We start from the raw sequence: 23,281 nt of genomic DNA on the forward strand, positions 1-23,281 counted from the left end.
GTTATTGACCCCAACACTATAAAGGGAGAAAATTCTCAAACCTGATTTTTTAAAATTCACAGTCGGAGCTGAGCTTCACCCTTCAAGGAAATTATTCCAAAACATTTGATGCATAAAACTAAAGGCAGATTTGAATGCAGATACTGGCTGATATAGATTACAAGTCTCAAATTAAAAAGACTGTCGAGCTGTCGACATTGTTGGATCCAGCAATGTTGATAAAGAAAAAAAGCAAACAAACCAAATTCATTTTGTGTGCTCTTCCCAAAAAAAAAAAAAAAAAGTGTCTTCATAGCTATCAATTTGCAAAAAGACTATAAGACGTCAGTGTTTTGAGCCTGAGGAACAGTCACAAATTTGACACCTTAAAAGCTGAAGAAGTGACATTTGCTTGTGTGCTGCTCCCTGTTTGGAAGGGGAAAAAAAAATAAAGGATTGAAATGATGCAACTGTTTGCTTCGGGACATCAGCTCACTTATCCAGCTCCTTCCCATTAACCGGATGACGGTCGGGGTGAATCAGACACATCTGATCTCAGACTAGTTATCAAGCCTCCTACATGTGGCGCACGCTGACCGGGGCCGACCGGGGCCGGCCCAGATCTGGGCCCGGAGAGGTCGGAGTGCTCCCAAACAGGAAGCGCAGTGAGATCAAACGCACCAATCAGATTGCGGTGTGGGGAGACTAAACATCATCACCCCACAGGAAGGAAGTAGCTGTGTCTGAATTACACTATGACTGTGCATCTGTGTGTGTGTGTGTGTGTGTGTGTGTGTGTGCGCACCTAATTTACACAGACCAGCGTTTACATCCCACAGTCAAATGTTTACCTGTGTGCCACTGCCACCCTCTCACCAAGAGCTATGATTAGGCCGGCCGGAGTGTGTGTGTATGTGTGTGTGCGCCTTTGTCTGATGGCCTCCAGCTTGTGCATACATGCGTATTGCGTGTGTGTGCGTGCATGCATGTATATGTCTGTGTGTGTTTTTTCTGTGAGTGAAATGGTGGGTCCAGCGGGGACCACCTTGGTGAACAATGACTCTTTTATTCCAGTGGAACATTTGACTGGACCCTTAGTCTAACGAGTCACACACACACACACACACACACACACACACACACACACACACACACACACACACACACACACACACACACACACACACACATATACACACTCATTCACAGAATCCTTGGGGGTATCCAGTTAGGTCAGTTTTCACTTCGAGTAGACTCGTGTGTGTGTGTGTTTCTTGTGTAGTCAGGTAATTTGGCCCACAGCCTCAGACAGCGTGGAATGTCGTGGCGGTGGTTGGTTGCTCTTCTGGTTCGAGGGGGGGGGGGGGGGGAAGGGCAGAGGAAACAAAACCTGGGGAAGCCTTCGCGGTCGCCAAGCCCTCGACTTCACTCCAGGAGAATGGAGACGATTCATACGCTTAGTTCAATTTATGATCACAACTTCAGGCTGATCTATTTCGTACCATGTTAGACTACTGTTTGTCTTACAATCACCACGCTTGCTCCAGACTGACATGATTTCGTCACACACTTGCTGTGGATTTGTTGGCTGCACATCCATAATGCCGACCTCCCGCTCCGCCACATCTCAGAGGTGCTCTATAGGTTGGAGGTCCGGTGACTGAGTGCAGCCAACTCACTGTCGTGTACCAGAGGCGTCACATGACTGCTGCTCTTCGCCACGTCGCCATCATTTTCAGCAGTGATACTTAAGGAGGCTGAAGTGTTTAGGTAAATAGGCACCTGTTTGGCAGGAATTGTTCAGAAAATGTCAGAACCAACACAAACCTGAGCTATAAATACAGGCAGGATGAATCAATTCTTTAAAGTTGCGTTCATCCATTTCGACCCTTTCAGAAAATTACAGCAGAAATTGAATGAGGCACAAGTTTATGCACATCAGTGTTAGTGAAATTTTCTAAATGGCAGCCTCGCTTCCCCGTTCATCCTGCATCTGCTTCAAGGTTCACACTGAGCTGAATCCCTGAGGTTTTGCTTTCCGAGCCCGGTTGTTGAGTTTGTGTTGCCTGTTATCAGAGCGTCCTCCTCGTGCACAGAAAACCGCTCCTCACTGGATGTGTTCTCTTTTACTGGCCGTCTTGTTCTTGTAAACACTACAGATGATTGTGTGTGTTAAAAAAAATCCCAGAACAGCAGTTTGGGAAATGTAGCGTATCTTGTGGCTGCAGCGTTCAAAGTCAGTGAAATCAGCTTTCTTTCCCCTTTTTGATTAGTTTGAACTGAAGCAGGTTATTTTGACTTTGTTTCCATGTCTGATAGCCTTCACTTGAATTGCGCGAATATTTAACACATGAGACTCCATGCAATAATCACATGACCCAGAAATGAAGAAGATATACTTACAAACTTCTCTGTAGATGCTGAGCCTGTAGTGTAAAACTTTTCTGAACAGTGCGGTGTACATTTGGATTCATCCCTCTAGGAGTCAACATTATGTTAAACGTAAAACCACCTTTCGCGGCAGCTGCAGCTGCCGGTCCTTCAGGACGTCTCCACCAACTTCTCACATAAACAAGCTGAAATGTTTGGCCGTTCCTCTGCGAACGGCGATCGGGGATTCCTCAGAGATGAAAACGCTTCGATTTAAACCCTAGACTGCATGTTCAGGGTTGTGTTTGTGGAAGGTGAGCCTCCGTCTTAGCATAATGCTGCCACCGCCATGCTCCACAGTGGGGACGATGTGATAGATCTTCATTTTCATCTCACGTCACAATTATTGACACGTTATTTGCTCGTGTCTTTCAAACAGCAGGAACCAAAGCGCAGCCTGTGAACCTGTGTGTTGTGTCGACGCCTCTGTCTGAGTCGGCGCCGGCTCAAACAGATAATGACTATAGGTCCGCCATCTGCAACTGTCCCAATCCCTCTTCTTGATTGCATCGAGCCCCAAATGACCAGATGTTTCATCACTATTATGGCATTAGAGCTGAGCTCAATAGGCAGATGTGTGTCTCTCTTGACTGATTGTTGTCGTGATAGAGTATAGTCTGATTACCTCCGCTGATTAGGCCAATGGGTCGCTAATCCTCCCACAGCCGCCGCAGATCCAGCGTGTCAGCCCTCCCCTGCACCTCCGAGAACGGGAGCAGGTTATACAACACACACACACACACACACACACACACACAGGGAATTTCACATCAACCATAAATGCAATGTTCATCACCGTAACCCCTGTCCTCACCTTAACTTACCATAAAACCAGTCTTTGCTGTTACGGAGCGCTTGAAGCTCGTCTCCGCATAATGTGTGTTTCAGCAACGCGCGTACACACTCAGGTGTGTTTGCACATACTCGGCTCGCATCTGTCTGGAATCGGGAGTGTGCAAATTGCATGCATACGACACGAGTAAGAGCGAGACTCTCTCCGTGTTCGTCAGACACGCGCGCACGTGCGCGGCGGTTGACGGGGGTTCGGACGTCGGGGTCTGCGACGTGTGTGTGGCCGCTCGTCCCAAATGTCATGTTTATCTGATCCGTATTAAAGACCCTGTGACAATGGAACAGATGGGGCTGCCTTTTGTCCTGCAAGTGCTTGTAGGACACACACACACGCATACACACACACACACACACGTATATCCATGTAGGCTCCCTGCTCTCCTGCTCTCTCCCTTCCTCTGTGGACCATGTGAGCAGGGCTGAGGTTGTGTGATTGTGTTTAGCCAAGCAGAGTGATTGTGCTCTACAGGGGAGCCAGCCTGCTCTCAACACGCCAGACGGACAAACAGAACACACACACACATATGCAGACGGACATGCACGCACACATACACACACACACACACACACACACACACAACTTCTACGCAGTATTTTTGAAATATCCCTTGCTGATTTTGCTGTCCTTGCAACTCAGCTGAGGTCAGATGTGTTTACACTGTGGTTCAGAACTGTGTGTTTTCACTTCTTCTTCTTTTTTTTTTTTCTTTTTTTTTTTTGCAATTTCCTACTTTCCATTAAAGTCCGGTTTGGATTGATTTGGTTCTGTTTTTTTTTTTTTTTTTGAGTGTTTATCTGAGAAAGTGGTGGTAGTTGGAGGTTCTGTGTCTTGTGGGTTGGAAGTGTGTGAAGTCGCCTCCAAACTACAGAAAAACAACCAAAGGACAGAAGAACCTGAAGCAAACTGTTGGTGGAATCCTTCTCTTGACCCACTTCGAATTTGCGGGTATCTGCTGAAGATATTTAAAGACCAGCGCGTCTAAAGTCCTCGGCCCCTCCTCCGTCTCTCGGGGTGTGTATAATGTACAGTAATGGATGCATTGTTTTCCAGGTGGGACGCAGTGAGAGGACATTAAGCCTGCTGCGCCATCACGGCCTCCAGCCTGCCTTTGTGCGCCGCTGCTGCCTGGAACTCCTGCATATATGCATACGTGTAATATTTAAGCTGTAAGCAGATGTGCTTAGTGTGTTCATTTTGTACCTGTGTGTGTATGGGTGTATCGCTTGTCTTTGTGTGTGTGTGTGTTGTGTATATTTTCTGCCGCGTGTCCCTAAGTGGCCATTGTGCAGATACAGCGAAGTAGAGAGAGACCGGCGAGTCGCATGGAGCCACCGGTCCAACTCAGCGGCTCCACCAGCAGCCAGCCAGCCCCACTCGGCATGCACCTGGCGTCCCCTCACACACACACGCACTCGCACACACACACACACACACACACACCACCATTATTAATTGCTAATACATATTTATGTGGCACAAATTTGCCATTTGTTTATGCATAAAATTATCAATAGCGCGGGGCGCTTAGCCAGAGAAAACGGTGACCTTTTTAAAGAGTAATAAATGGAACTGTATGTGTGCGCGAGCGCACTGGTGTGTATGTGCGCCCTTGTGCTGTGTGTGTGTGTGTGTGTGTGTGTTTTTTTTCTGTCTAATGGCTGATGTTTAAGAGGGAGGTGTTGGTTTGGAACGAGGGGAGGAGGGTGACGCTTTTGCGACTGGATGTGGCAGAGAGGCTGCCGAGGCCTGCCAAGAGGAGATCCACTGATCTGGATGTTTACCCACAGTTTGTTTTTCACACAGGCGGCGAGCTGTCTTTGTCCTCGGCTTCATTAGCCGTGTCCCTGTTGTTGCCGGCCGCGCTAAGTGTGTGTGATGATAAATATATGCGTATTATATAGTTCTATAAATTCTGCCGGTTTTGCAGAAGTGTGTGGGAAATGCAAAGAGGTCGACGCTTCCTCGCAGGGACATCGTCGGTCACACCCATCGACAGAATTCTCTTCTTCTACCTTCATAGCTTGTTGGTTTCCTTGTTTATTGGCGCTCAGAAATACATTTTCGGTTTTGAAGGGAACTAAACCAGATATATCTGGATCTGGACTGAATCAGACGAGCGGCGTTGGGCGACCCTCTGCCAGGACTGGACCGCGCTAAACCGGGCTGAATTAGATTGGAGTGCAGCGCGAATCAACAACGCTTTCGTGTCGGTAAATACAAGGATGTAGCCAGCAGCTGAGTTTAGTGCAGGGATTAAATAAAAAAACAATGCTGCTTTATCGGCTTTGTCAGCAAGAAACGAACTTGAAAGTTCGGGCTACAGTTTGAGATTGATATTCTTGCCGCTCGTTGTCTCTGTGAGCGTCCAAGTGGCGATTCTCGGCCGTTCCTTTTGACACGAGCTTCCCCGAACTTTTAACGACGACGCGAAGCTTGACTAACAGCTGCGAGACGCGGCCTCGCATTTTTTCATGCAGAAACGACACTGGCGTGACTATTCCCATCTAACTCGCAATAAGAAAATCAATGAACATATTTCCCATAATGTCAAACTGTTCCTCGTCGCTGCCAATAAAAACAAACCATCTGTAAGAGAAGCAGAGAGAGAGAGAGAAGACTGTGCAGCATTTGCTCTGCAAAGTCATGTTTTAATGAGTAAATTCAGCCTCATTTTTTTCTGCAGAACAAATGCCGCAGCCTCTATTGTTCCGCGCCATAATTAACCGAACAATGAAAACCAGCACGACTACAAAACAAATAGCAACATTAACCGGCGTAATTTACAAAATTTGGAGGACAAGGACGAGTGCCTTACAGTTTTCTCGAAAAGGGTGCTCGGCTGTTAAACGCATTCTCTCAGAGGAGGGATTTTTGTTCTCGGTACACAAAATATATTTTGAAAGAGGATTGTAATTATAGACAGTATTCAGTTCAAAATGTTGACTTGCTGATCTACATTTGCAGTTCTGTGTCATTCTACTTTTTCCTCTCACTTCTTTTCTCCTCCCACTGTAGTTCTTGCATTTACTGTACTCTTGTAGTCACCAAGTTATTATAGTGATTTTTTTTCTCCGTCTCACTTTATATTTATCGATTTTTTTTTTTTTTCCTGTTCCTCTTCTCCAGGGCTGGCCGTCCCTCTGATGGGTATTCCCTTCGCAGCAGAACCACCTCTCCGGAGACACTCGTAGGTCAGCTTCTATTTTCATTCACGCACACAAATTTAAGTGGAGTTAAGTAGGCGCTGCTGCACCTGAAACAAGGCAGATGACCACATATGGAACTGGGTGTAGTGACAGCGGCACGGATGATCTGTCAAACACACACACACACACACACACACACACACGCTGACACTTTCCCTGCTTTCTCTGTGCTCTCTCTCTTGCTCTCGCTAACCCAGCGTTCACGCGGCCTTCATGAGGTCACACGCGGGGCTCAAGTCAGTTTCCATGGCTACACAGTCAGCATCCAGCCAATCGGCATTTTCAGCTGGCCTTTGTGCGGCGGCGGGCAGCCAGTCAGCGTCATATCTTTACATCTGACACAGAGGTTACAGGCGAGGGGGGTTGGGACCTTATGAGGCGCTTTTTTCCTCTTCATTCTGAAGGTAAATGCGTGTAAAGTTACAAGGCGCAGCGCTGTGGAATGGAAATACACCTGTAACATCAGTAATGACAAAAATATTACTTAAAACTGCTTTTTAACTTGTGCATTTTATTAAAGATGACGATAAACAGAAAGAGGAATGAGAGTGTGAAGAAGTTATAAGCTGACAAATATTGTACAGTATACAACTGGATGGTTTGCAAAAACGTGAGAGGAAATTCTGCTTATTTTGAGAAATGTGAGTCATCAAAACTTGGCAACTGAGACTAACTAAATATAGGAACATGCAAACAAGAGGCATACAAAGCCCTTACCGGACAGTGTCTATATAAGGACGCTTTGTTTCGGTGTGCTAAATCTGTCGATCCATGGGTGTTAATTCAATAAACTTAAAGTCAAACTATTTTCTAGCAGACTGTGGTCAAATGCTCCATTTTCAGTTGCTGAATATAAGCTGACCACTTCTGCCTTTTGAGCCTATTATTCCTTTACATTTGCAGACGGGGTATAGAGAGTGTGTTTTACTGGCAGGGTTCACACATGCAGGCGTCTGTAAGCAAACACAGGCAACGCCCAAGTGTGACACATAAGAACCGTTTCCCAGCAGTAGGTCCGTCAATATAAGCTCAGGTCATGATCCTCAGATGAAATTTTTATTATAAAAATAACTACCAAATTGACTTATTACATTTCTCAATCGCTTTCTCTGTCTTCTTTGTCAATGTTTTGCTGTGTATTCAGGACGCTTCTGGATGCTTCTGGTCCTTTTAGAATATACCAGCATGATGAGATAAATTAAAAATCACGATTTTGAGTTAAATAGACCATCTATAGGTTGTAGGAAATGTTCTAGAATTAACTGCAAACTTGAGCCCATTCTGTTTTGTGTGTGCTTCAGTTCACAGAGCGAACGCAGGGGTAGAGGGATTCAGGCAAACCGGCCAACAGAGAAAGAGTCCAGAGAAGGTCCAGAGAACAGGATAGTTTGTTTGGGAAATGAAGGTCGAGGGACAGAAGGGGGAGGAAATGGAAAATGACAGCTGAGACAAAAGAGACATATGGAGCTTTAACTCTTGAAACAGTGGATTCACTTTGTGTGCTCGGACTGAAAATACCCCTGTGGTCAAATTGTGATCTAACTCTCTGTCGGACAGGCAGACAGTGAGGTGTGAGCTGGGTCAGTTCAGTTTGGGCATATGGCCCTCGCCGGCCCAGAGACTCGGTAGTGAGGGACCACGAGGACGGAATAGGAAATGAAAGACTCGACATGCCATCTGGACCCAGGACAAAGAGCTGGGGATAGTTTGAGCAGTGTGTGTGTGTGCATGACGGCGAGGGAGAGGACGAGTCTCTCCCAGTAACAATGCCAGGCCTTTTGAGAGCGCTGACCTCGCTGGCCGGCCTGTTGAGATCCAGCGTAAGTTCAAACTCACACACCGAGTGAAACAAGCAGACAGGAGGGAAACTAACCCTGCAAGCTGAACTTCTTACATAGGTGTTCACCGGACAAGCTTTCTTCTTGAACAACACAAACCTTTACACACTTGTACAAGCATGTGTGTACACACACACACACACACACACACATGCGCACAACCGGATTTGACTAAAACAGCCTCCATGTCACTGCTGTGTCTTCATCTGCCAGAGCGGTCATCCAGAAAGCCCTGTCCTCAAATCAGACTGTGTGCATTTGTGTGTGTGTGTGTGTGTGTGTGTGTGTGTGTGTGCGCGCTCCTTTTCTTTTTTTTCCAGCCGGAGACCACTGGAGTGCCATGCTTCACAGGACATTATATTGTCTGACATATGGGTTGTGTTCCTTCGCTCCGTCCAGAAAACAAGGCCAAGCGGGCAGCCTCAGAATGGAGCTCGTGGGTTTGGTCCAGTTTCCGTCAAGTCCAGTTGTCTTTAATGTTAGCCTCATGAAATTGGGGTACCAGTAACTCTCTGCTAACGGGGTCACCGGCCCCAGCGGTGGGCTCACTTTGTTGTGTGTTGGGTGCCTGTGCAACTTTTGGGTCAGTGGCTGAGACCGCGATAGCAGGATGCCACAAGTCAGCGTGGCCGATAGCTCTGCTGTCTGCTGTTGCTTCAGAACTGGAACCGTGCTGTCGGATTAATTCATCGATCTACAAAGTTTGAGTTTCCTTTTCAAATTTTCACTTGTGATTTGAAAGGAATGAGTTTGTTTACCACCTGATAGCATAGCTAGCCCATACCTCTTAGCTTCACTGTTGATGTACTGGACCTTCGTTTATGCGTGCTGGTGAGAGGAAGAGGAGAGCAACGCCATCTTCATGACCTGGACTTTGATGATGATGTGGCTTTCTTTAAAATACAGGTCTACGAGACCTCAAAGACACAACTTCAAGTTAGCAAGTTTAGCATTCTTTGTTGCATCGTCTTCTTTGTTGGGTTTTAGATAGAGTTGCCAGCCGTTCCTTGAAAAACGGAATCGTTACGTATTTGGACGTAAAAGTGTGCGTTCCGTATTGAGCTGAAAGGGAACGCACTCAAAACGTGAGCAATGGAACATGCGCTTTTTTTATGAAAACTTACGGTAAATTGTTCACTGGCTGTCTGACGTTCTGTGACCAATGAGCTGACAAACAGGGTTTGACAACACAGAATCACTCTTATCTCATTGGTCAAAAAAAGACCGTTCCTAGTAGGCTACGGCAGCTCATTGGCCAATCGTCAGTTTCGTCACAGAGCGCATGGGAAGAAGTAAATCAAAACATTAAAGCAGCGCAGCACGGCTTCCAGAGACATGTAAGTTTGTGCCGTTTCCATATCGGATATATCATGTTCATTGATTTGTGTCTGCTGCTGCAGACTGTGGTGTGTTTTCAGTTTAGAAACGGCACCTTGTTGGTTTTTTTTGTTCAGAAGGTTTTTCAGTTTTGATTTTGCACTTTTTTAGTTGAAAAAAAAAAAAACATGTTAAAATCCAGAAGAGACAGCAGCTGTTTGATGTTATTTTGCACATTTAGCAATAAACATAGAATAGAACAGAATAGAACAGAATAGAATAGAATAGAATAGAATAGAATAGAAGACTTTATTAATCTCACAGTGGAGAAATGTACAGGTGTATAGGCTCATAGAACACACAGCGGGGTGCAAAAGTAATGAATGGTGCAATAAAGAACAAGTAATTGTCCAAATCATACTAGGATTGATAACAGAAGCTAAAGACAATGAAGATCTAACTGTATGTACAACCTGAATCTTAAAAATATAACAGGAAATATATAATATATACAATATATACAATACAATATGCAATATACGATGCAATATATAATTATACAGTATGATATATAGGCCTATGTACAATATGTTTTAGCGGAGTGAATGGATACAGCAGAGTGAATGGACGATAAAGTGTCGCTGAATTTCTGAAAGGGGGGCGGGTGCAGGATATTATAATGTCCAGGATTATGGCACATATTCCACACAGTGGAATTGTACAGTCTGACAGCGGTGGGGATGAGAGACCTGTGGTAGCTCCTTCCTGCTCTGAGGGTCTCAGTCGCCACTGAAGGAGCCGCTGAGCTCCTCTACCGTCCGGTGCAGTGGCTGAGAGCTGCTGTCCATGATGATGATGATGATACTTGAATGATAACTGTCTCACTGTAGGCCTCCAATACAAACAGATCAAGCTGATCATGAGTTATTGCAATCTTGCTACTGTAGGTGTAATGCAGTTGCCTAATGTGTTTTTATAGTCTATAATAGGTATAACTGTGGCAAAATGCTGTTATGTATGTGTTTTTGACCCCCCAAAAACCCAGTTTTTTTCAGCTGCCCGCGAGAGGCGTCCCTTATTTCAGTCTCTGGGAGTTGGCAACCCCAGTCTTAGAAATTCTGTCAGCATGTAAATCTTGGCTGACGCAGCCTTGTCATGTGCAGAAAGTCACATAAAACCAGTCATCCTGACCTGGAACACAGCGCAAAGCTTCTACAAACAATCCCATGCATGTATTTCTCCACTGGTACCGAAGAGCTAACAAAAAACTTTTGACTCTTGACCAAAAAGCTAATAAGTGGTTCTATTGCAAGCACTGCTTTGTTCCTATAGCTCTACAAAAAAAAAAAACACTTTTGAAACCATGCTGAGCAAGTTTGCTTACTTTGTCTCTGGTTCCCCACTGTGGGACACCGACACTCTGGCAGGCTGCCCAACGCTGTCAGTCAAACACTGCGTCTAACTCATGTCCCCGTCCAGCTTGGGGTGAAAAAAGAGCGTTTTTGATACTTCCCCATAGACTCCCCTCACCCGCTTCCTTCTAATAATACAGAATATGAAATACATATGGATGAAGTTGCACAAACGACAATAACTTGTTGTGTTTCCCTCTAAGAGAAATCAAAGCTTGGTTATACATGTGGACCTGAATGCATCACTGAAATTAAATCTTGTCATATAAGCCATGTTTTTGTATATATATCTAGTTTCACCACCGTATTTGTGAATTGCACAGTGATGTGCTTTTGACCGTAAATTTCATCCAGAACTTATTGCCTTCAAAGATGATGGTTATTTTCCCCCCACCTGTTTGCTTACTTTTCTTAATGCGCGCACGTGTGTGTGTGTGTGTGTGTGTGTGAGGGGGCGGGTTGGTGTGTTTACATGCGTGCGGGTGCTGAGTAGCTGATGGCATAAACAGATAAAGCCGTGATGGAGGACGTGCGCTCTTTTGTTTGAGTTTGAGAGACAAACGACTGTCCGTGACACACACACACACCCGCGGACAGAGACGCACCACCTCCACTCTCCTGCGTGTATACACCACACGTCAGATCTTAAGTGCTCGGTAACAAAGGGCGAGTTTATCCCGGAGTTTCACTGTAAATACAGTGGTGAGTAATACTAAGAAGACTGGCCTGTGGCTGCGGAAACGCTGCAACGACTGAGAGACGATCAGTGAAAACACACGGTTGGCGGGGGGGAGCGGGGTGTGTTGTCGTATTTTATAAGGACTTTCTAGCCTCTGGTCAGCTTTTAAAGGTGCTCTATGTAGCCTTTTGGGCTTCTCGAAATTAAAACCACATTTCCCGTAAAAACGCTGCTTTGCTTTAACGAGCGTTTCTCCAGATTAAACAAGAGGAAGAGCAAGAATAAAGGCTCGATAAAAGTCTTCGACCTTCTCCCAGGAACTTCCAGCATGCAGTTTATGTGACTCTTCAGATATTTGTGTTTGTATGTTGTGAATATTTAAGTGAATATTTTTTTGCCTGTCTGATCTGTGGCAACGTAAGAGTGTCACTACTAAAATCTAGGTCAGGGGTGTTAAACATAGGGCTTGTGGGTCAAAACTGGCCCACGAAAAGCTCCGATCTGGCCCACCAAACTAATTGAATTTTTCCCTGTAAATGCAGTTGCTGATGCAACAGTTAAAGAACAAGTGTTCTGAACATTTCACTGTATTTTACAACAGAAGGCATCATAAAAATGGCCTCTGTTGAAATCATACTTGTTTGGTGTCATAAAAACATCGACATTTTCCATCACAAATACTCTGCGCAACAACAAAGAAAACCCTGAGCCGATTAAACTTGAATCTTGTTGTGGCATTACTTTACCTGTCCTGATCACTCGCGATGAAACTGGACTGCGTGTGGCCCCTCAACTAAACTGTGTTCGACACCCCTGATCTGGATTATCCAGACTCAGATTACAGGAAATTTGAGAAAAAAGAAATAACTCCTTCGGGCTGGGAATGCGTCAGATATTGTGTACTTTTAAAAGTTGTGGAGACGCATGTAGGAGTGTTAAGAACAATGAAAACAATCAGGGTCAGAGCAATTTCCACACATTATGTCCCACTTTGCTTCTCTTCTGAATTACTGTTTTCTTTTTCTTGTAATTTGTTTTATTAACCATTCAAGGTATTTGTTCGGTGGTATCTGTCTGAAAGTTATTATGCGGTTAACCTTTTGAACGCGTTATTTCACGTTTCCTCCTCGCTTAACAAAAACACTCATCATTTTAACATTTAGTAAATCCTTATTGAGTTATATAGCCTGATGTGCTTTCACTGGGCTGTTCAACACGCTGAACAATATCTTTGCTATTGGAGATTAGAAAATGTGAAGTCACATTCAGTGTCGCTGAATGCAACACACCATCCGTTCACTCGCAAACAATGTTGAGTGCATTACCTATTGAGACGGCGAGATGTTCAAAACTCTCTCCTGGATGTATGGTGTGCATTCATAGTGAGGACAATCTGTGGCCACACATGCAATATAAGCCGGTAAAAACACTTTATTTGTCCCCAGGACAATATTTTTCTACATGTGTGTACATCTTTGTCCTCTCAGTTTTGTAAGCGTAATATCCATATATGCAAAAGGCCAATAGCGACTACAGAGTTGACTCTGTATTGTAGCACTTCAAGGACCTTTAGCACCTTTCGATGAATATACATTCTGTTTTTTGGGAATAGCAGCTTGTCAGACATGCTAAAGAAGTGCTTGAAAACACTTGAGCAGCATGCAGGCTTGTTGACACAGGGGCAAGGACAATCTCTGGATTCATTTTGGCTGAAGTCGACAACAAAATGGCGAGAATAAAACTATTGTTATTGTGGCAAGCTAACTCAATACGGTCAACCCCCTCACCCCCGAACACACACACACACACACACACACACACACACACACACACACACACACACACACACACACACACACACGTATGCATACATTCACAAAGCTCAGCAGTGGGAGCACATCATCTGTCACCCAGGGCCCAGGCACAGGGGCGACAGATTGTCCTCGCGGTGTTCCTTCAGGTCCCATTGCTCTAGACACACACACATACACACACACACACACACACACACACACACACACACACACACACACACACACACACACACACACACACAAACAATCTGCCCACTGACATACTGTTCTCATAGTATTCCCTCGGAGTGCAGACGGGGCGGTTTTGTTGCCTTTTTCTCAAAGGAGCATTAACACAACACGGTGTGATTAACAACACTTGTACATACACTACACAGAGCAGCTACACATGTTATACAGTCTATATTCTTTACATGTTCAGCCAGAGCACACCTTTATCTATCTATCTATCTATCTAAAAATGTTCCAATTACATCTATTGTTCCATTGCTTAAGTTGTACTCAATCAAAAAGTGCTATTGTTACAAAATAATCAATTAAGAGTAATTTTTCTCAAGCGAATCAAAATATTACTTGTTATTTTTTAACCATATTTAATTGCTTTGCTATTAACAGGTATTACTTTTGACTTAACTGTATCTATGTATAATTATCAACCTTATCAATATTACACAAATATAGATATAAAACAGTTTTGTGTACTCACTATTGAATAATGATTTTTTTTAAGTATTGAAAGTTTTTATTTTTTTGTTCCGAAGTTATGGACCCCGGAAATGGAGTAAAACAAAGACACACACACACACACACAGACACACACACAGTGAGTGATGTGAAAGTTTAACCACGTGTACAGATCAAATAGGGGAGCGCTCGTCGCCACGCAGAACAAATGAATCTCACTTCAATGGCTTTCTGCGGCTATATGATATGGCGTAGAGGGGAGATCAAAACGGCAGCATGACGTGTTTAACCGTCACACAACAGCCACATCAATTAAACATCAAGAGCGCGCATTCTATAGCCTGACCCGGCGATAATCAAGGGTCTTTTTAGTATCAAAGTGCTGCTCAGTAAACGCCAAGCCTTTAAAGATCGTCATCCATAAACATTACCTGGCTTTGTTCTCTGCTCTCTGGGAGACCGCGCAGACGCTCACGCCCTCCTTTCCCCTTCTACCTGCCGTTCTTTTCTGGAGCTCCGCCACTTGGTGCCCCTCTTCTTCTCCACCTCCACCTTTTCCCCACAGTTTTTTTTTTTTTTTTTTTTTTTGCGGATGGTCTGAGCTTCTGTGGAAGTGTCTCTAGGTGAGAGAAAGCGCGATAGAGAGCCAAGGAGGGAAAGCGGGAGATAAAGAGCAGGTACTTGCATTACCGCCACCCCCCCCCTCTCTCTCCGGGTGCCTGGGTTATGGCCAATTAGGCCTATTAGCAACAACAAAACACAAGAAAAACACAACGAAACCCGGTCGGCAGGCAGGCAGGTAGTTAACGGTGGGAGGAATTGTTATCTCTCCCACCGACGGGAACAAAGAAAACGCTCTCCAGAGTGCAGGGGAAGGAATTTATACCTCCCGGTGTTCTCAATTCAACAATTAAACTCTTTACTGCAATTTCCCGTCAGCTGGAGTCTCCAGAGGGACTCTTCAATGCACTTCAGTGATTTTTACACCTGCAAAGTGGTGTGTTATGTAATTAGCCAACTTTGAGACGATTGCTCGGGATTGCCTTAACTTTGCAGCTTGAAAACAGGGCGAAGCTCCGTCCTCTGCATGTGGCATTGAGATTGAATTGATTCATTCTTTGACTCGGGAATCAGAAATCAAACTGTAGAGAGAAGAACATGCAACTTCAACACACAAACCCGGTGTCTCTCTGTGGCCAGTGGTTAAGTAGGATCCACTTGATTAGGACTTGTCGGGGCTGCTGCCGCTGCTTTGACTCCAGTTTTCCCTTTTTCAGTCTGTATTCTGTCTCTTTTTAACCAACTCTCCTGAAAGCAGCTTGTTTTCTCAGGTTTAGCGTCGGAGTGCCGCCGCGCTTTCAAAGGCAAACTGTGCTTTTGTTCTCCCGCCTCAGCCCGGTGACGAGTGTGGGCCGGAAGCCTCACGTCTTCACTTTATCTGTCCTTCTCATCCCCTCTCAACAATTCTGCCTCCTTGAAATGGAAACTTAGAAAGGTGTTCATGGAAATGGTCACAGCTTGTCACAAACAGTGTGAAAGCAACTCTTAGATCACAGAAGTGCATGAATGTTGCTTATAATGTCGCATTTTCACCAATGCAGTGAGCAACATGGGGAAACATGGGGTTATTCCAAAATAAAATGTCTTCCTGTGCTTTTTTTCTACATTAATTCCACTCTGTCTCTCGGTCTCTTAAAAACCCCCTAACGCCACAGTCCGATCACACGCTCCAGGCTCTGTTTAAAATCCATTAGCTCAACACGCTGATGCACCAGCATTGTGTTTGCGTCACGTCGGGGCGGAGGAAGACGCGATGAAATAGAGACGCGTGGAGCAAAACGGGAGCTGGGTGGCGGGCGAGGGGGAGCGCGGGGCGGGGCGGTGGTCGTCAGGGAGGCAAACTGAATGTGACATCTCATATTTGACTTTTCACTTCCCATTTAGCTGACGCGTCCAAGATAAGTGGAGGAAAGATTACCGCTCCCGTTCTGGCAGACAAAGGCATCAGTGTGTGAGCGCCTTTGTTGTTTCTGACATGAACTCTTTACATTTCAGGCGATTTGCTTTAATCGTTTTATGTCGCTTTAAACACAAAGGTCAAAGGTTATTTTGTGTGTTCAGATATGCACATCTGTGAGATTTGATTGTATTTTGAAGTGAAGTTGAACATCCTCCATTATTTTCAGAAAAATAAGTAAAATAAGTCAGTTAACGTAAAATGAAATAATGCAAACAAAATGCCCAAGTATACACACAGCGTACATTATGAACAGTTTTTTTGTTGAATATTGTTTATTTTGCAATTAGAGCCTGACGCAGAAATTTGTGACTTTGACCAGCGACGGTGCGTTCATTATTAAGTTGGAGGTCGGGATGTTCCACTTCCCCAATTTCAGAAATACGCCTGTGATGTGGTGAAACTGGGAACTTCCCACTGGAGAAGTGGGACTGCCTTAATCGAAACTGCTTCATTGAACAAGCTTTTATAGTCATCACTGGACAATATTGGCAAAATCTACAAAAGTAAGGCTTGTTTATGTTGAATAATTCTGACATATATCAAAATTTTAAGAAAAATGTCAATGTGTATGTTTTGTTTTTTAATATACTTCTAGTTGTGCTGCAGCAGCGGAGGTGAAAGTATCTCCTGACTTTGTCGTTGTGTCTGTTGACACACTGTCAGTCGCATTTTGTTGCCGGCAAATGAGAAATATTCCAAATATTCCCATGTGTTGATAGATTGGGTTTCTGTCAGCGTCTATCGGACGAATACACACGCTGGGTCGTGCGATTGTTTACCCATAGGACAGCGCTGCGCATGTGAAAAAAAAGACTCATTTCACCCGGAGAGTGTTTGTGTGTGTGGCTGTTACGACACGGGTGCCCACTCAAGCGAACAAGAGGGGCTGCGGTTATCTTCACCTCCAATTACACTCTGGGAACACCTCTAGTGTGTGTGCGTATGTGTGTGTGTGTGTGTGTGTGTGTGTGTGTGTGTGTATCCCCCACAAGGCCCTGGGGTTACAGGCAGCTTGGTGACAGTGCAGATGGGATAACATATGACATGTGAGTGACTGAGTGAGCGTGTCTGTGCCTGTGTGTGTGTGTGCGCGTGTGTGAATGTTTGTGTGTGCGCGCCTCGGTCCATCTGGGCTCCCCTCTGATCGACCGGGGCTCCCTCTGCTCTCGGCGGCCCACTGGGGAGCCGGCGGGATGAGGGGGAGAGCGAGCGGCGAGGCCTGGCTACCTTCAGTCTCTCCACCTCCAGCAACAGTCTCTGCCTCATCGCGGCAATTCAGCGAAATCAATGCCGAGGGTAAATATGTTCATTCAGTTTGATTTTCAGTTGCATAACGTAACTTTACCTGGTTCCTCTAATCGTCGACGGCAAAATCAATTTGAAAAGCTTGCTCTGGTTTACAAAGCTAGCTCCCCTTCAGTGAAGGCTCAGACGAGTAGATACACAAAACGACGCCAAACAGAGCAAAGTGTTTTGAGCAAATTTCCAGCATTACAGTCCTGCAATAACCTCCCATTCGCACACATAATCACACACACGCCGGTCATGAAAGCTGCCATTCAAGGTGCTCATATAGTTTCTAAAGGATGCTGATTTTTCATATAGGTTTATGCAGAACTTCATAATTTCAGCAACATGTTTCTCTCTGGGAACTGTGGAAGTGAAGGGATGAACAATATATTTGTGGTTCATTTCTATTAATGATCAGCGTCACTAATGAATAATGTTATTTGTGCTTTTATGACAAAATAATTGTCTCAAGTTTAACAGTCAGTAAACTTTATCAATTATCATTTAAATGGAAATATAATAATATCATCAGCTTTGTTATTCTGTCACCATATATTAGCAGCAATTACCATTTTTTCTTGTTTACTGAATTTAATGCCCTATTTTTGAGAGGGCGTCTGTGTGGGACAGGCCTACGAAAACACTGGTTTTCTCCCCCCAGAACTGGAAAACGGGGAAGGTTGCTGCTGTCATTCCACCTTTTTCAGTTGAAAATTGTGGCTACGATGTCAGACTTTATGATTAGAAGTTATACATAATTTAGAAATAAGAGAAAAGGTTGAATCCGAATACATATTTGCTGTAAATATGTGATGCACGCTGGGAATACCTTTCCAGAGCTGCTTTCAAATCACACAGGAAGTACTGATGAAGACTTGTATTGATGGAGCCGGCTTACAGTACCTACAGTATAAGATCACTCTATGTGAATTCTTCTTTTAATAATTAGTCTTTTTTAGTGTACAACATATGACTACAAGCTGTGTATACTGTCTCTTTTTTGAAGTTTAATTGGGCCAATTTTTTTTGCGTCCTTTCCAGCTCTTCCTTCAGCTGGCATCGCCTCCGCGCTTCCGAGCCAATGGCATCAGGTTTTGCGCCGCAAAAAGCAAGTCGCTGCATCTACAGAATAGCTGCGCGCATCTGACATTGTGCATTGTGTCCCCCCATGAGGCTTGTCACGCGCCCTTGTTCACAGGGTCCAGGTCCATGGCTATTCTGTGGGGTTGGCCAGGGCGGCGCGGCGTTGAGGGGAGGGGGGGAGGGGGGGGGGGGGGGGGGAGGGGGATGCGGGGTTTGGATTGGCGGCCGGCATCGGAGGGACGGCGTGTGTGTAGTCGGGATGAGAGGGAGACAGCGGGGAGCTGGACGGTCGGTTTGTTCCTCTTCCATCGGTGGGCCGGAGGCCAGAGCTCGGACGGGGAGGCTGGGAGATGACAGAGAGGAAGGGATGATGGCGAGCAAGGGAGCGGGCGGACGGGAAGGACGCGGAGGTGGGGGGATGTCAATAATCTTCAAGATGGGGGGGAGGTGGGGGGGCAAAGAAAATGCTGCTGGAACAATAATCACAGCAGGGGGTGTTCCTGTCTTATTAGACCAACCCCGAGATGCAGAAGAGGACTGGAGAAGCGAGGCCTGTCTGTAACGTGACAGTAACTCGCGTTTCACTCCTCCTGACAACCCCAGCATCGTTCCTTTCACCTCCTTTGCTTTTCTTCTTGCCACATTTTCATCTTCCCCTTTCTGTCGGTGCAATTTTGGCACTTATGTTCAGACCATACCCCCCTCCCCTGCACCCAGATTTGCCCTCTGCCCACTTTATCATTCACCAAGGCGCTCTGTCGTCCCCCCCCCCACCTCGTTTTGCTCTCTCACCCCTCTCGTCACCCTTCGGCAGTTCACGCAAAACTGCTGCCGTCACTATCAGGTGTTGACGAGTTGCCCTACTTGATATTCATGGGTGAGATTATCTGGAAGTGTGTGTGCGTGTGTGTGTGTGGATGTGTGTGTGCGAGCATGACGGGGGAGGGCGGAGGAGCGGTGGGGGTAATGGAATGGGTGTGTGTGTGTGTGTGTGTGTGTTGGGGATGGGGTGGAGGGTGTACAGGGTGTACATGAAGCATCATTACCATATCAAAGACATGCTAGGCTTTTCTGTCCTAATGGTAATTACACTGCCCACAATTGGCGCTCACCGCTCGGATCACAACAACAAGAAGAAAAAAAAAATTCAAAAAATGGATGGAGGGATGAGGAGGAGGGATATTAAAGGGAAGAGGAGGGGGGGCACAATTGGCTTGGGCTTTCAGGTTATGTTAATACTGCTCATCTATTTAATTAGTGGCTGGCGTCGGGGCTTTGTTTACATCTGACGTGCCCCTTCCAGGGGAGACAGGAGAGAGAGGGAAGCGGTGGTGAAGACGAGCGAGAAAGAACGAGTGTGGGGAACCAGAGCGAGAAGGTAGAGAGGTTTCTGAGGCTCGGTGGTGGGACGCTTGAAGTGGGTGGCGACTGCGGCTCTTGAACGTACAATGAGGCCGGTTGCGGATGATGAGCCGTTTGTTGACCTCTCTGCTTCACCTCTCCTTTGTCCGGACGGGTCAGTTCTCGACGGCAGCGCGAGCGCCGATCCACCTGACTTGCTCTCCAACCACGTTCACCAATTCTGCAAGCAAAAATGAGGCAAGCTGATGCCCAACCAAAGGCAGGAGTGAAAAAAAAAATCAGCTAAATTGATGCAAAATGCTGATACGAGACGCTCGTTTCTGCTGAGGGAGGTCACAATGCACATCTTAGTACGAGATAAAGTACGGGAAAGTACGGGATGCACGGAGAACATGCAGACTACTTCATTCATGCACACTGATGTAAACCTTGTAAACACTTGGAAACAAACGAATGTTGAACTGGACTAAATGCTTTTGATGAACAAACACTACAGTGAAGTGTTGTTTCTGGCCGGCCACCAAATGAGACGGATATCGTTGGGCTTCACTTTGTGATGCCACTCTCCCCGCGAGCGTATCTGGGACTTTCTCTCCTTTGCATATCCCAGTTTTATTTCAAACCTGAACTTTCTGACTGATTTTTTTTTTGCATGCAATTTGCCTATCGGCGTGTGTTTTTCCACCCGAACGCATACATTTCTGTCCAGTCTTTGTAATGCCAGTGTTTTGACTCCTGAAAACGTCTGCATCCGCGTCGGGATCCACTTTTTAAAAAGGGCCTTGTGATGGGTATTGTAATAGAGCTCATTTTACTGTGCTGGCGGGGAAAAGCGAACAGGGAAATGAGAAGGAAATGAGGGAGGAATGAGAACCTTTTTTTATTTATTTTTTTTTTTATCTCTGTTAAAGCCGTCACATATCCTGTGCCGACGCTTGACGGTTGTTGCGGCTTCAGCTCACAGCCGCCGTGGACTTCGACCTGAACTGGATTAGTATACATAACATAGATTCATCAGACCGAAAACTGACAAACATCTCCGTCAAGAATCTTTCATGATATATAGGAGTGTTTTGCTTGTGAGTGTGAAAGTGAATTTTCTAGCACCGGATGAAGAGTGTAATCTGCATAAAAAATTCAGTGTGACATTTTGAAAAGGTCCAAAACGGAGTTTTTTTTTTTTTTTTAACACCTTTCACTTCAAAGAGCAGACAGGCGGACAGGGAAAAAAAAAAAAAAAAAAAAAAAAAGCCTTTGCTTCCAAATGCTCGCCATTTCACCTAGTTGCAGAGAATGACGGGATGTTTTTCCCCACAGTTTACTTGAAAACCTTGAGAATTGTCGCCATTCTCTTCAAGGGCCTCCAAGAGAGTGTCTCTGAAAAACACTTGTCTTCCAATTGGGGGTGGGTAAGGTGGGTGCTCAAGTTAGCTAAAGAAGATTCACAACAAGGCTGCGATTCTTCTTCTTCTTCTTTTTTTTTTTTCGAGAGTCGATCTTTCTGAAAGAGTTAAAGAATGAAAAATGACAAGGTGGGGGGGGCGGTGACATTCATAGAAGAGGTGCAATAGGTAAACAGTGCAAGGAAAGTATGGACTGCGGGAGGCAAGGCTGGTAAAATCCAATCTGTGTGGCGCAGGAAAGCTGCCTTGCTGGTAAACACCAGGACAGAAAAACAGACGACAAGTAGTTCTGTTACTGAAAAGAGGGCAAGAGAGGAGCGATAGATCGTGCTCAAGGAGAGAAAAGAAAGAGGAGAAGCAGGGAGAGGAGCGAGGGAACAGCCCACATGCTATCACACTGTTTTTAATAACAGTGTAGCGGCGACCCGAGGCCTCCACGTCCACGCAACGGCTGTGCAATGTCTGCTCGGCGTCTGTGCCGCACACAAAAGGGCTCCGATCCAAGAGTCAAGCCATTCTGCTCTGTCTGTCGGCTCCGGGCTGCGGAGAGACAGAGGCAGTCCGCGACCTCTGACTCCCGACTCGCCTCAAATCCAAGCAGGGGGAAGCGGCTTCTCTTCGCCGTCGCCGCCGCCGACGGAGGATTTCGGTGGATAAAGGTTTACGTTCACGGCTCAGAAAACACCGCCTGCGCTCTTGGTTGTGTATTGATACTCCGAAAACAAGAGATTATGCAATCCAGTGTAATTTTTTTTTTTTTTTTTGTCAACAAAATTACAACTTTTTATTTATTTTCTTTTGCATGATGCAAACAAGAATAAAACTGAATCACTCACGGCTGAATAAAGAAAACCGGTAGCTGCAGCGTGGTCATAGGCAGAAACACAATTAATACATTTGATAAAGCTGCACAGAATTTGGACGTATGCATGAATGGACAATATAGAATCATGTTTTTGCGTTTACCTTTGGATTTGCTCATACGGTTTCCAGTTTCTCTTTTTTCTAGCAGTGAAAACTGGAAAAACAAAGAGTTTGGTTACTGGAAAACGTGTCGGTAACCACTGACACACCTGTGGCAGCATAAATGTTTTGTAGGAATCACTGATCCCAGTATGCTGAAAATTTAAGTATATACAGCAGACTGTGATACTTTTACCGATTCTTTGAATAAGAAAGACAGGAAAACTAAGTTTGTTGTCTGCAGAGTTTTGTGCAAAAGGTGGAGATATTAACTCTTCATTCATTAGCGTGAACGAGGGAAACAGAGCGTGGTAGGTAAAACTTGCTGTCAAGATGCAAAGAGGGTCAAAATGGCCGTTTAAGTAAGGATGGTGTGTGTTAGTGCTTTGCATCATGAGTTGCATTGCTGAAGCATATAGACAGGCCTCGAGGGCCGCTGTCCCTCTGGCTGCTTCGACACTCCTCAGTCTAATCTCCGTGTCTCATCAGACCTGTAAAAGACTCCAGTAACGAGCCCTTATTGCAGGACACCGGCCCTCTCGGCTCGGAGTTCGAGATCCTTCTTATAAACATATGAAAATTACAAAATTATGTGTTTTCACGTGACACTCACATGACAATCACCGTGGCAGCGATACGAAACTCAAATAATTCACACGAGAACAAACATCATATGGACAACAGATGATAAAAAGTTGAAAAGACACAAAAGTGTAAGTGGATGGCTTTAGATCAAATCTAAAAAAGGATGAAATTTTTATTTCCTTGAGATTTCTTGAAAGAATGTTGCCTTTTACCTTCATTCTGAGAGTGATCATTACACAACTATGAATATTTTATCGTTCTAATTCTAAGCCTTCATTGGAATTGAATGGAGCATTCTACTTTTTGAAAAAAAAATGTATGCCTCAGTAGTTTCTGTATTCAATGTGAAAATAAAACATTGAA

At 45.1% G+C, this 23,281-nt stretch overlaps 1 protein-coding gene across 6 annotated transcripts in view; it reads left to right on the forward strand.

Moving 5' to 3' along the window:
* Positions 1-23,281, forward strand: part of sox5 (SRY-box transcription factor 5) — a 204,515-nt gene that overhangs the window by 18,601 nt on the left and 162,633 nt on the right. For 3 of the 6 annotated variants that reach the window (XM_030113519.1, XM_030113518.1, XM_030113523.1), the window contains one exon: positions 6,389-6,453. The gene's annotated coding sequence lies outside the window, so the exon portion shown is untranslated. Of the gene's footprint in view, positions 1-4,312; positions 4,429-6,388; positions 6,454-23,281 lie in introns of those variants that run through there. The other 3 variants (XM_030113521.1, XM_030113522.1, XM_030113520.1) reach the window with 3 other exon arrangements.

This window comes from Salarias fasciatus, chromosome 17, assembly GCF_902148845.1.
Source record: "Salarias fasciatus chromosome 17, fSalaFa1.1, whole genome shotgun sequence".
NCBI lineage: Eukaryota > Metazoa > Chordata > Actinopteri > Blenniiformes > Blenniidae > Salarias > Salarias fasciatus.